The sequence below is a fragment of the Mus pahari genome, unplaced genomic scaffold (assembly GCF_900095145.1).
Source record: "Mus pahari unplaced genomic scaffold, PAHARI_EIJ_v1.1 scaffold_13688_1, whole genome shotgun sequence".
NCBI classification, from domain to species: domain Eukaryota; kingdom Metazoa; phylum Chordata; class Mammalia; order Rodentia; family Muridae; genus Mus; species Mus pahari.
In genome coordinates this window covers 1286-11189 of record NW_018391993.1, presented here as the reverse complement: position 1 = coordinate 11189, position 9904 = coordinate 1286, and the positions used below count along the sequence as shown (strand labels likewise).

General features: G+C 37.5%; 1 pseudogene; it reads left to right on the top strand.

Moving 5' to 3' along the window:
* Positions 1-234: 234 nt before the first annotated feature.
* Positions 235-1214, top strand: LOC110314788 (annotated as a pseudogene).
* Positions 1215-9904: the final 8690 nt, after the last annotated feature.

Genomic DNA, 9904 nt, shown 5'->3' with positions numbered 1-9904 from the left:
TTGCTAGTGCAGACTGGAGTCCAAGCGATCCAGAGCAAAGATGGCTCTCCTTCTGCCTCAGTCCTTGAGACTCCTCCAGGGCAGACACCCCTCCTCAGGCAGGAAAGGTGCAGGGTGACTCGAGCCAGAGACCTCCCAGAAGCTGTGTCACTTCTGCAGGCCGCCCTCTCCCTGGGAGTGCACCAGAGCAAAGATGGCCTTCTTAATTTCCTTTCTCATTTCCCTAATTATCAGTATAACGCAATCCAGAATGATTCAACTATTTTAGAATTTTGTCTTCTTGGACTGACTGGTGATGCTCAGCACCAGACCCTTATCTTCAGCTTCTTTCTGTGCATATACTTGGTGACTATACTAGGAAACCTGCTCATTATCTTTGCTATAAGCTCTGACCAACATCTACAAACCCCAATGTATTTTTTTTCTCTTTAGTCTTTCCATTAATGATATTTGTTTAAGCACAAACACAGTACCAAATATGCTCGTAAACATGATGACCCAGAATCAAAGTATAAGTTACACAGGCTGCCTCACACAAGTTTGGTTTATGTTGGTTTTCAGTGGAGTGGAAAGCTGTCTTCTTGTGATGGCCTATGATCGCTATGTGCCCATTTGTCACCCTCTGAGGTACTCTACAATAATGAATCTTTCTTGTTGTGTTCTGATGGTTCTACTTTCTCTTCTCCTTAGCACTGTGATTTTTTTTTTTTTTTTTTTTTTTGCACACTCTGATGGTTCTTCACTTGTCGTTCTGCGGAGATGTGGAAATCCCTCAGTTCTTCTGTGAACTTGCTCAGCCCATCAAGCTTGCATGTTCTGATACTCTAATTGATAACATCCTGGTATATTTTATATCTTGTGTATTTGCTGGAATTTCTATCTCAGAGATAATTTTCTCTTACACTCATATTTCATCAGCAGTTCTAAGAATGCCATCATCTGGGTGAAGATATAAAATATTTTCTACTTGTGGATCTCATCTATACATTGTTTCCTTGTATTATGGCACAATTTTGAGTGTGTATATCAGCTCTTCAGTGACTGACTCTCCTGAAAAGGCTGTAGTGGCTTCAGTTATGTATTGTGTAGTTCCTCAGGTGTTGAATCCATTTATCTACAGCCTGAGGAATAAGGACATGAAACAAGGCCCCAGGAAACTCATCACAAGAGTTGGGGCTCTTTTCTCATGTTACTTGTATTCCATAGAAGAATAACTTAAAGTTTCAAATTTTTTTAAACTTTGTAAAACATTCCTTGGAGATTGCAGGAAAATGCTGTTTTCAGAAGGCATACAGAGAAAGAACAGATGAACAATTTCTGCCTGATTTCTTGGTTAGTAATGCAATGTTTGAAAAGTAGAATTACTACATATTTAGAGCAAGTACTTAGATTTTACAATATGTGAGTAGATTACTATGACATATTCTTGATAAAGAAACATTTTGGAGCAGATATAGCTTTAATGCTCTTCATGGTAAGCAATCATGAATGTAGAATTGTGACATTATAACAGTGCTCAGATATGTTTGATAATACCAGTCAATGAAGAAACACTTGACAAGTAAATTAACCTTATATTAATGTGAATGTTTAGGGTAGTTACTTGTACTGTTATGATCAATAAAATGTTTGGAAATTTAACTTTTTGCTCTTTGAAATTCTACAATATTACTAAGATCTTTTTCTTTTATTGAGTGCATTTTTTTTCAGTACAGAAAATTCTGATTAATTCTCCATTCCTCAACTCCTCATATTCTTTTTCAACTCCATTTCAATACAGATCCGTACATTTCCACTCCCATTATCAAATGAACTAGCATTTAAGCACTTACAATGAAAATAAATTTGATAAAATAAACAACAAATCAGAATTTGATAAAATAATCTAATTGCAGTAAATGAGATGAAAAACCATGAGGAAAGCATATAAAGATCACACCCACACTCTATCAACTCACACCGATACACACAATTGTGAGTTCAAATGGTTTGTCAGACTCATTAATTAAGTACTTCATATATGGTCTTTAATTTATGAGTCAATATTTTTATAATTATTTTCCTGAACAATGGTACTACTTTATATTCTCTCATGTTAATATTGTACAGTTTAACCCATGCGGAACTGCAGGAAAAAGTGTCTTGAATTCCATTGGGTTATGGAGGGTTTGGGGCTGTAAAGAAAACAAAAGGAATAACCCAAAGGTCTTACATAAGAAGATGACTTATGTCAAGCAAGATAAAAGAAATTTTATAATATTTATAGGTAGGAATTGGCTAAGATCAGTAGAACAATAAATCAGAAAATGCTGGCAGTATATGTAAAACATAGCAGTTTTATAATTAATAAGGAGAGCCCAGGGGAAAGAATTGGGTCTTCACAAACATCATCTTTGACTCTCGAGGCATTGACTCCTGCCTCAAAATGAGTTTGCCAAGTCAGCTCCTAAACATTTCATTCTTTTACTTTTATTACAATCTTTGTGAAAATCTTGAGTCATTCTGGCTTCCCAGACATGTAGAAACAAATTTGTTATGTAAACCTAAATAATATATATCACAATATTTATGTAATCACTATAATTATATTCAATATTAATAATGAAGACACATTTAAATCTAAGAATGGTAATATTCATGTGTTTACACATGGAATATATACAAACAAACAAAATACACACACACAATTTTAATATGCTATTACTATGAATGAAAAAGAGGGTGTTTGATTCCCAAGAATGAAAACTGTTCCTTTTACAGCCATGTCGTTTCCTTCCTACACTGACACTTTTTCACATATCTGTTGAGTTTGGCTGTGAGAATGAATAGTCCTGCAGATAACCTGGTTCTCTTGGCTGCAGTCCCCACATGACACTGTCTATATACTACTATCATTCTCTGATTGGTTCTGCCTATTCACAGGTCACAGCAAGCCAAGACTGCATTTTCCTTCTTTCTTTTATTTGTTTTCAATTTTTTATTAGATATTTTCTTCATTTACATTTCAAATGCTACCCCGAAAGTCCCCTATACCATCCCCCCCGCCCTTCTCCCCTACCCACCCACTCCCACTTCTTGGCCTTGGCATTCCCCTATACTGGGGCATATAAAGTTTGCAAGACCAAGGAGCCTCTCTTCCCAATGATGGCCGGCTAGGCCATCTTCTGCTAAATATGCAGCCAGAGACACGATCTCTGGGGATACTGTTAGTTCATATTGTTGTTCCACCTAAAGGGTTGTAGCCCCCTTCATCTCCTTGGGTACTTTCTCTAGCTCCTCTATTGGGGGCCCTGTGTTCCATTCAATAGCTGACTGTGAGCAACCACTTCTGTGTTTGCCAGGCACTGGTATAGCCTCACAAGAGGCCGCTATATCAGGGTCCCTTCAGCAGAATCTTACTGGCATGTGCATTAGTATCTGGGTTTGGTAGCTGATGATGGGATGGATCCCCAGATGGGGTAGTCTCTGGATAGTCCATCCTTTCATCTTAGCTCTAGATTTTGTCTCTGTACCTATATCCTTTCATGGGTATTTTGTCCATTTTGGGCCTTCATCTTCAGCCAAGAGGCAGATTTGAGCTCCAGATATCTATGCTCCTTCCCCTTCAGAGGAGAGGTGGCCTGCAGAGAGTACTCTAACCACTGAGACTCAGGAGAAAGTTAAACCAGACTTCTCGCCAGAGACTATGAAAGCCAGAAAATCCTGGACAGATGATTTACAGACCCTAAGAGAACACAAATGCCAGCAAAGGCTACTATAATGAGCAATACTCTCAATTACTATAGATGGAGAAAACAAAGTATTCCATGACAAAACCAAATTCACACAATATCTTTCAACGAATCCAGCCCTTCAAAAGATAATGGGAAAATACCAACATAAGGAAAGAAACTATACCCTAGAAAAAGCAAGAAAATAATCCTTCAACAAACCTAAAAGAAGACAGCCACAAGAACAGAATGCCATCATTAACAACAGTAAATAACAGGAAACAACAATTACTTTTCTTTCATATCTCTTAATATCAATGGACTCAATTCCCCAATAAAAAGACATAGACTAACAGACTGGCTACATAAACAGGACCCAACATTTTGCTGCTTATAGGAAACCCACCTCAGGGAAAAAGACAGACACTACCTCAGGGTGAAGACTGAAAAACAATTTTCCAAGCAAATGGTCTGAAGAAACAACCTGAGGTAGCCATTCTAATATCGAATAAAATTGACTTCCAACCCAAAGCTATCAAAAAAGACAAGGAGGAACACTTTATATTCACCAAAGATTAAAATCTACCAGGATGAATTCTCAATCCTGAATATATATACTCCAAATGTAAGGGCAGCCACATTCATTAAAGAAACTTTTGTAAAGTTCAAAGCACACATTGCACCTCACACAATAATAGTGGGAGACTTCAACACCCCACTCTCATCAATGGACTGTACCTGGAAACAGAAACTAAACAGAGAAACATGGAAATTAACAGAAGTTATTAAAGGAATGGATTTAACAGATATCTACAGAACATTTTATCCTAAAACAAAAGGATATGCCTTCTACTCAGCACCTCATGGTACCTTCTCCAAAATTGACCATATAATTAGTCACAAAACAGGTCTCAACAGATTCAAAATCATTGAAATTGTCCCATGCATCCTATTAGACCACCATGGTCTAAGGCTGATCTTCAATAACAACATAAATAATAGAAACCCAAACTTCACATGGAAACTAAACAACACTCTACTCAATGATACTTCGGTCAAGGAAGAAATAAAGAAAGAAATGAAAGACATTTTAGAGTTTAATGAAAATGAGGGCACAACGTACCCAAACTTATGGGACAAAATGAAGGCAGTCCTAAGAGGAAATCACATAGCCCCGAGTTCCGCCAAAAAAGTAATTAGAGAGAGCATATACTAGCAGCCTGACAGTACACCTTGAAGCTCTAGAACTAAAGGAAGGAAATTCACCCAAGAGGAGTAGATGGCAGGAAATAATCAAACTTAGAGCTGAAATCAACCAAGTGGAAACAAACAAAAGAACAAAAAAAATATTGAAAGAAACAGTCAAACTAGGAGCTGGTTCTTTGAGAAAAACTACAAGATAGATAAACCCTTAGCCAGACTAACTAGAGGGCACAGAGACAGTATCCTATTTAACAAAATCAGAAATGAAAACATAGACATAAAAATAGAACCTAAGGAAATCCAAAACATCATAACATCCTACTACATAAGGCTATACTCAACAAAACCGGAAAACCTGGATGAAATGGACAAATTCCTAGACAGATACCAGGTACCAAAATTAAATCAGGATCAGATTAATGACCTAAACAGTCCCATATCCCCTGAAGAAATAGAAGCAGTCATTAATAGTCTCCCAANCAAAAAATGCCCAGGACCAGACAGGTTTTGTGCTGAGTTCTATCAGACCTTAAGAGAAGACCTAATTCCAAGTCTCCTCAAACTATTCTTCAAAATAGAAACAGAAGGTACTATACCCAATTCATTCTATGAAGCCACAATTACTCTAATACTTAACCACACAAAGATCCAACAAAGAAGCAGAACTGCAGAGCAATTTCCCTTATGAATATCGATGCAAAAATACTCAATAAAATCCTTGCAAACCAAATTCAAGAACACATCAAAACAAACATTCATCATGGCCAACAGGGTAAGTTTCATCCCAGGGACACAGGGATGGTTTAATATATGGAAATCCATCAACATAATTCACTATATAAACAAACTAAAAGAGAAAACCACGTGATTATCTCATTTGATGCTGAGAGCATTTGACAAAATCCAACATGCCTTCATGATAAAACTCATGGAAAGATCAGGAAGTCAAGGCCCATACATAAATATAATAAAAACAATATATAGTAAACCAGTGGCCAACATCAAACTAAATGGAGAGAACTTGGAAGTAATCCCACTAAAATCAGAGACTAGACAAGGTTGCCCACTCTCTTCCTATCTATTCAATATAGTACTTAAAATCCTAGCCAGCACAATTAGACAACAAAATGAGATCAAGGGGATACAAATTGGAAAGAAGGGGATACAAATTGGAAAGGAAGAAGTGAAAAATATCACTATTTGCAGATGCCATGATAGTACTACAGAGCAATTTTGATAAAAACTACATGGTACTGGTAAAGCGACACACAGGTAGATCAATGGAATAGAATTGAAGACCCCGAAATGAACCCAGACACCTATGGTCACTTGATCTTTGACAAGGGAGCTAAAACCATCCAGTGGAAAAAAGACAGTATTTTCAACAAATTATGCTGGCACAACTGGGGGTTAGCATGCAAATTGATCCATTCTTATCTTCTTATACAAAGCTCAAGTCTAAGTGGATCAAAGACCTCCACATAAAACCAGAGACACTGAAATTTATAAAGCTGAAAGTAGGGAAAAGCCTTGAAGATATGGGAACAAGGGAAAAATTCCTGAAAAAAAAGAGCAATAGCTTGTGAAGTAAGATCAAGAATCGACAAATGGGACCTCATAATATTGCAAATCTTCTGTAAGGAAAAAGATACTGCCAATAAGACAAAAAGGCCACCAACAGAGTGGGAAAGGATTTTTGCCAATCTTAAATATGATAGGGGACTAATATCTAAAATATGCAAAGAGCTCAAGAAGCTGGACTCCAGAAATTCTAATAACCCCATTAAAAAATGGTTTACAGTGCTATACAAAGAATTCTCAACTGAGGAATACTGAAGGGCTGAGAAACACCTGAAAAAATGTTCAACATGTTTAATCATCAGGGAAATATAAATCAAAACAACCCTGAGATTCCACCTCACACCAGTCAGAATGGCTAAAATCAAAAATTCAGGTGACAGCAGTTGCTGGCAAGCATGTGGAGAAAGAGGAACACTCTTCCATTGCTGCTGGCATTGCAAGCTTGTACAATCACTCTGGAAATAAATCTGGTGGTTCCTCAGAAAATTGGACATAGTACTGCCAGAAGATCCAGCAATACCTCTCCTGGGCATATACCCAGAAGATGTTCCAACTGGTAATAAGGACACATGCTCCACTATGTTCATAGCAGCCTTATTTATAATAGCCAGAAACTATTATAGATAAGATGTCCCTCAACAGAGGGATGGATGCAGAAAATGTGGTACATTTACACAATGGAGTTCTTCTCAGCTATTAAAAACAATGAATTTATGAAATTCTTGGGCAAATGGATGGATCTGGAGGATATCATCCTTTGTGAGGTAACCCAATCACAAAGGAAGTCACTAGATATGCACTCACTGATAAGTGGATATTAGTCCAGAACCTTAGAATACCCAAGATACACTTTGCAAAATGCAAGAAAATTAAGAAGGAAGATCATCATGTGGATACTTCATTCTTCCTTAGAATAGGGAACAAAATACCCTTGAAAGGATATTGATACAGAGACAAAATTTAGAGCTAAGATGATAGGATGGACTATCCAGAGACTACCCCACCCGGGGATACATCTCATTATCAGCCACTAAACCCAGACACTATTGCACATGCCAGCAAGATTCTGCTGAAGGGACACTGATATAGCAACCTTTTGTAAGGCTATGCCAGTGCCTGACAAACACAGAAGTGGATGCTCACAGTCAGCTATTGGATGGAACACAGAGTCCCCAGTGGAGGAGCTAGAGAAAATACCCAAGGAGCTGAAGGTGGCTGCAACCCTGTAGGAGGAACAACAATATGAACTAACCAGTAACCCCAGAGCTCTTGTCTCTAGCTGCATATTTAGCAGAAGATGGCCTAGTTGACCATCATTGTGTAGAGAGGCCCCTTGGTCTTGCAAACTTTATAAAGACCAGCACAGGGTAATGCCAGGGCCAAGAAGTGGGAGTGGGTAGGTAGGGGACCAGGGGTGGGGAGAGGGTGTAGGGAACTTTCAGGATAGCATTTGAAATGTAAATAAAGAAAATATCTAATAAAAAACAAAACAAAACAATGAATTTATGAAATTCTTTGGCAAATGGATGTAACTGGAGGATATCATCCAGAGTAAGGTAACCCAGTCACAAATGAACTCACTTGATATGCACTCAATGATAACTGGATATTAGCCCAAAAACTTAGAATACCCAAGATACAATTTGCAAAACACAAGAAAATCNAGAAGACAGAAGACCAACGTGTGGATACTTCATTCCTCCTTAGAATAGGGAACAAAATAACCATGGTAGGAGTTACAGAGACAAAGTTTGGAGCTGACACCAAAGGATGGACCATCCAGTGACTTCCACAACTGGAGATCCATCTCATAAGCAGCCACCAAATGTAGACACTAATGCATATTCCAGCATGATTTTGCTGAAAGAACCCTGATATAGCTCTCACTTTTGAGGCTATGAAAGTCTCTGGCAAATACAAAAGTGGATGTTCACAGTCATCTATCAAATGGAACACCAAACCCCAATGGAGGAGCTAGAGAAAGTACCTAAGGAGCTGAAGGGGTCTGCAACCCTATATGTGGAACAAGGATATTAACTAACCAATACCCCCAGAGCTCATGTCTCTAGTTGCATATCTAGCAGAAGATGACCTAGTCAGCCATCATTGGAAAGAGAAGCCCCTTGGTTTTGCAAACTTTACATGCCCCAGTAGAGGGGAACGCCAAGGTCAAGAAGTGGGGTGGGTGTCTAGGGAAGCAGGGCAGGGGGAAGTTATAGGGTACCTTCGGGATAGCATTTGAAATGTAAATGAAGAAAATATCTAATAAAAAATAGAAAAAAATAAAAAGGTTTTTATAATTCATTGAGACATTCTTAGAAGTAATGTTCCATGTCTGCATAATTTATATTCAAATTTTTTAATCATATAACTAAATTCAAATAATACATTAGCATCCCGTAAAGTAATATAACTTACTGAATCTATCTTTCTGTCTGTCTATCTATCTGTCTGTCTTTCTATCTATCTATCCATCAATCTATCTATCTACCTATCTACCTACCTATCTACTGTCTCTCTTAAAGATTTATTAGACTGACATAGAGGCTGCATTCTAGCTATTCCAACAATGACTTCCAATGAACAGAATGGCAAACAATCCAATAGTTCTTTAGTCCCTGAGGCTGGATGTCTCAGCTTGCGTCTTTATATTATGGAATCCTAGATGAATGGAGTTTATGCCAGTGAAGAACAGACATTTTCATGAGGGAGGTAAAAGGCAATGAAAATGATTACCTCCTTCCATGCCATTTATATAGTCTTCCAACAGAAAATGTGCCCCAGGTTAGAAGTGGACATTTACAGTTCATATAATTATGCAAAAATCCCTTACATATGTACTCATCAATTTGGTGGGACTAATTGTTTTCAAATTCATAAGCAAGAATAGCCATCAACAGTCTTCCCCCTGTTAATCTGACACACGATTGTATCTCATTATGGCAGGCAGGCTCAATTTCCATATTAAAGCAGTAATCATCTCATAATTATGCCTAGAATAATATAACAATCTCCTTTACAACAGAAAGTACATTATACATTCAGAATATTGGGCAATATCCCTTGAAATTGATTCTTTATGTAACCCAAGCTTAAATATGATAGGTATTGATACTCTCTTAATAGATATTGCAGGACATAATAAAAATATTAAGGAAAGGAAACTCAGAAATCTGTACAAACACACTCATATCAAAATATAACAGAGATTCATATGTCTATTACAATTTTTGCCTCTGTTACTGGTAACTGGGTTTTGTATATATTACTATTTATACTTGCGCTGTCAGTAAGCACAGTAAGCAGAATTTGGCACTTTTTTAGAGTCGTGACCCATAAATTCATTACTGGTGGGTATACGCCCTTTGTAATATTGCATGAATTCGGTTGCTATAGTTTCACATTGAATT